Below are 4,884 nucleotides of genomic sequence, written 5' to 3'. Positions count from 1 at the left end.
ACAGTATTAATATAGAAGCTAGAGCTGATCTATAATCACACTACACATGGACACAGACCTTTACACTGGAGGAGCTTTAATCTGACTTGCCTGTTTTCTTTTGATCAGCGTTTAAACCTGGTTCTTCTTTTTGTTAATAAACATTATTCTTTTTTTCCCCACATGGTTCCTCCTCTCGGTCTTCCATCTTCTTTTCATCCCCTGGTCTTTCCCCGGGGAACATAACAATCACAAACACACAGATGCAATGTGATCAGTTTCATCACTTGCCCACATTCAAACAATGAAATTGATTTGCGCAGGTATTCAGATCTTATTCTTCCTTCAGAGGAAAACACTGAAAACAGCTTCTTTTTTTTTGGCATCAACATCATATTAATTAAAAGAAAACAATAAAAACAAACACAAGATATTTTTATCTGCAAATTCAGAACGAAAAGAAATATCAGAACTTTTAAATTGGTCGAAACCAAAAACACAAAAATCCTTATTAATCACATGAAACTAAAGATATTAGACAAGAAAACGCAAGTTAAAGTGCGGCAGAGAAGGAGCCTGAAGCGGCTTCGCAAAGTGAAAGTGTTTAACTCTGACAGAAGTTTTGTGAAAACACACAAACTTTCATTCGGCCCAAAACTTTGCTGGAATTTGAAGCGAAATCACTTCAAAGAGTCGAGTTTTGTCTCGTGCAGCATCTAATCTTCCCCCTTTGAAGACAAACGTCATTGTTTTTCCCGCCGCTGACAGCCCTGATAGGAATATTCATGTCGGCGGAGTTGTGTGTGTGTGTGTGTGTGTGTGTGTGTGTGTGTGTGTGTGTGTCTCTAAATTGGCTTCTTAAACAGCCGAGGAGCCATTTTGTGCAGAAGGAGTCCCGGACATGTCAGGGCTGTTGACAGTCTGTGCTCGGGATTAGTGGGCCAGCGGCGAGGCAATCCCTAATCCCTCACTGTATCGTAATCTATTTACCCGCCGTGCTAAAGGGATTTCCATATGAAACTATACACACAGAGATGCTGGAAGTGTTCAAAATCATAACTCATCATTTGGCTTTTTACCCACTTTCCCTCTGCATGTTTTCTTTTTTCTTTTCTTTCTTTTAACTTGTACCGACGCAGCGGCGCTGAGCTCGTTTGACTCACAGGAGGGAACAAAGATGAGGATGTGTCCACATTAAAAAAATAAACAAACATCTGTGGCAACAAAATGATGAATGGTGAGACGATAAAACCAAAGAAGTTACTGTGGTTTATGTTTTAAGACTCATTTAAAAATTCTGGAAACAAAAACCACTTTATCATTATTTTTCTGAAAGACGCCGTGTAACGAAGGAAAGGAAAAACAAACTAGTTTCTTATTTAGGTGGAATATTATATTTCAGTCAGTCATCACACACACACACACACACACACACACACAGAGCTGGTCGTCCTACAGCTGTCGTCATGTTGGATAAAGAATATTTAAAGTGCTCTGCAGATTGTTTAGCTATTGATTAAACTGCTTAATTTAAAGCTACAAACTGCTTTTCTTGCTTAAATAAGTCTTTTTTTCTTACATGTGTATAATTGAGTCTTTATTTGTGCCAGCAGCTAATTGTTAGCTGCTGGTTGTCGCTCAGTAAAGGTGAGACTGAACGTTCAAACCCAAACTTTTGAGCAAACAACAAAAAAAAAATGATTTAATAAAATGAGCAAAATTCATCTGCTGATGAAGACCATGTGAAACGACCAAAAGTTCCAGAATAGCCAGTCAAACAGGAGCCAGATTCAGGACCGTCATACTATGCATCACAGTCTTGTTTGTTATTACATCTTCCAGCCACTTGTGGCAGCACTGAGCGCTGAAGCTCGTTTTTACGATTATTCCAGCATCACGTGAAGTGGTAAATCAGACGTTGGAAGGTTTATATTTTAACTTTTGGCAGTTTCCCTCCATTTTTAGTGTTTGTGCTAAAGCTGCAGTTCCTCTAACGACCACTAGAGTCTGGCTCCAACAGTGAGTCAGTCCCCATAGACTCCCATGTTAAAATGTCCAACTTTACAGCAGAAAGTTTTTCTACCACGTCCCTCTCAGTGGTGGAAACACAAAGTTCCAGACTGCTGTCGTGGTTCAGCTCCATCAGCAGGTCCACATGACGCAGAGCTGGAGACGCCACTCTGACTTCCTCTGAGTCCCGGCCTTGTTCGGAGACGATCCCCTGAGAAGTCTAAGTGTTTTTCTTTTTTCAGCCGCCTTCTGGAAGACTGAAAAGCCAAAAAGCCGAGTCACTTTGTCACTACAAAGGCGAGGCAGAGAAGTTCACGCCCCCGGGGAGCGGCTTGGCGGGATAATAAGACATCCAGAACAGCTGTTCAGAGAGGGAGAGAGAGACGTCCTTTCTCTAGAATCAGCGGCAGAGATTACCTGAACATGGCCTAAAGATTAGTTTGTCCTAATGTGGTAAATCCTGGCTCGTGTTTTCACGAGGCAGCGCTGCACGCTGGTAAAGCCCAGCAGGAAGCGGAGCGGGCAAACACACGGCGCTGGACGCCATGTTTACTGAAAAAAAAAAAAAAAAAAAAAGTGTTTGTCCAGCTGCTGGAGGGACGCCGCGAGGAAGCGGGGAAGGCTGTTAATTAAAATCGTGATTCGTCCCTTTTTTCCTTGGATCAAATGAGTTGTACACGACTGTCGACACGGCCAAACAAACAGCGGGGATGCCAGCGTACATGTTTGCTAACCTGCCGGGCTGCGAGGAGAAGTGGGGGGGGGGGGGGGGGGGGGGGGGTCTGATTATTGACAAGCTGTTTGGATGTTCCTCTGGGTACCACAGATAACATTGACACTGCCGCCACGTCCCAGGAGCCTCAGCAGGTTTTATACAGCTGATTGTTTTTTAAAGATGTTGTTTTATAATTTAAAGGCTCAGTCACTATATTTGAGGTGCGTTTACACGTATACACACATTTTCATCACAAATAAAAAGGTTAAAATATATGAAATGTATTGAAATATACAATTTGAGTGACAATTGGTTCGTCCACTAATCAGAAGGTCGGTGGTTTGATCCCCGACTCCCCCAGGCCACATGTCCAAGTGTCCTCGGGGCAAGATACTGAACCCCACATTGCCCCTGACGCTGTTCCATCAGTGTGTGAATGTGATCAATAAGACTATAAAGTTGCTATATATGTGCAGTCCATTTACCCTTTAAAGCTCCTCCAGTGTAAAGGTGTGTGTCCATGTGTAGTGTGATTATAGATCAGCTCTAGCTTCTATATTAATACTGTGAAAGTATCAAAGCCTCAGTCCACAGAGAAATGCACACAGCCTGTATTCAGAAACTGAGCCTTAAAACCAGCCGTCAGGACTTCTGGAACTTTGTGATGTCACAACAAAGCAGTCACCAAGCCCCGCCCACCAGGACCCACCATCCAAACCTTGCAGGATTTGGTTTCTCTCAGTGTTTTTACCTGAAATCTGCTATATTTCTATTTTACCAATCAGAAGAGAGGCTCAGAGCCTCCTCTCTTCTGATTGGCTCACAGACCTGTTGTTACTAGAGCTCCAGAGGGAAGCCTGAGAGAGGAGAAGTAAAACTACACTGAGATGGTTTTTATATCTTCTGATGGATCAACACTTCAAATAAAACACAGAAGAAGAAGAAACATGGAGCTTTAGTTTGGATCAGTTTCATGTTCTGACCTGGTCACTGGTTGAAAGTCGTTCTCCAACTCAGACAAAGTCTTTTATTTCAATTGGTCAGGAGACAAAGTTTCTTCAGGATAAAATCCAACATTCTCGTGGCACTCGGCTCAGAAAGAGAAGCCATTAATGAGCAAGAGCCGAACGGCTGATCAGAAAATGCTCATATTGCTGATCTTTTAAACACAGTTTTTGTAAGTGCTGATAAATAATGTTTCCTGACAGACTTTAGGATGACGTGTGAAACGGCATTTACTCCTGGAGTTTTTGAGCCTCTAAAACTGAGACCTTTGGAAACGATGAGGTCACACCCACGGTCTCTCCTGATTGGCTGTCATCAGCCTGGACTACCAGTGGTGAATACAACTGACTTTGCTGCTCCCGCTCAGAGGTTTCTGTGCGACCAATCAACTACAGAGGAGACGATCTGCTTCCTCGTGTGTGTTTTCAGGTGTGTTATGGACGGAGATCGTGTCGGATGCAGAGCTGTTACGCCGTTTTGTGGACGTAGCCTCACAGTTGAACATCTCCAACCCGAACAACCACACAGGTCGTGTTTTTTCAACCCTCTGATACAAACCCACACGACTGTCTCCTGAAGTAGCGCCCCTACGGTGGCATGCGTATACCGCACCTCTGTTGTCATGGTTACCACACAACAAACACCGGACTGTACCAAGAGCAGCGTACCTACATCCGTTGCCATTGTTACTAGAATAACGGTCACGGCTTGGTTAGGTTTAGGAAATGATGGTGATTTGGGTAAAAAAAGAAAAAAAGTATTTCCTCAACATCGGACAATCTTTGTTGCCATGGTTCCCTTCGCTCCTGTCATCATTATTACGACCACTAGATGTCGCCTAGCAACAAAACCTGACTATGATGTCATAATAACCTGCAGCACAGACGAACACAAACCTATATATGTCCCATGTGTCCATGAGTCCAGTCACTTTAAAGATGTTGTTTAACCCTCTGATGTGGACGGACGGACGCTGCGTCTCTGTGATGTTTCTGGTTCTGGTTCTGGTTCTGGTTCTGGTTCTGCGACAGTACGGACAGTTTTTATTTAAAACAAAAGAAGCTAAAAGCTTTTAAAAGTCACTACATTTTGCGAGTGTTTGCCGACAACAGCTCAGCAGGAAACCTCCTGAAGGAGGGGCACTGGGTATTTACTGACAGCACTGAAGTTATTAC

This window comes from Seriola lalandi, unplaced genomic scaffold (assembly GCF_002814215.2).
Source record: "Seriola lalandi dorsalis isolate HSWRI2012SDOR001 ecotype SW California unplaced genomic scaffold, Sedor1 jcf7180002053791, whole genome shotgun sequence".
Lineage (NCBI taxonomy): Eukaryota > Metazoa > Chordata > Actinopteri > Carangiformes > Carangidae > Seriola > Seriola lalandi.
The sequence above is the reverse complement of the archived record's forward strand: the minus strand, read 5'-3'. Positions refer to the sequence as shown.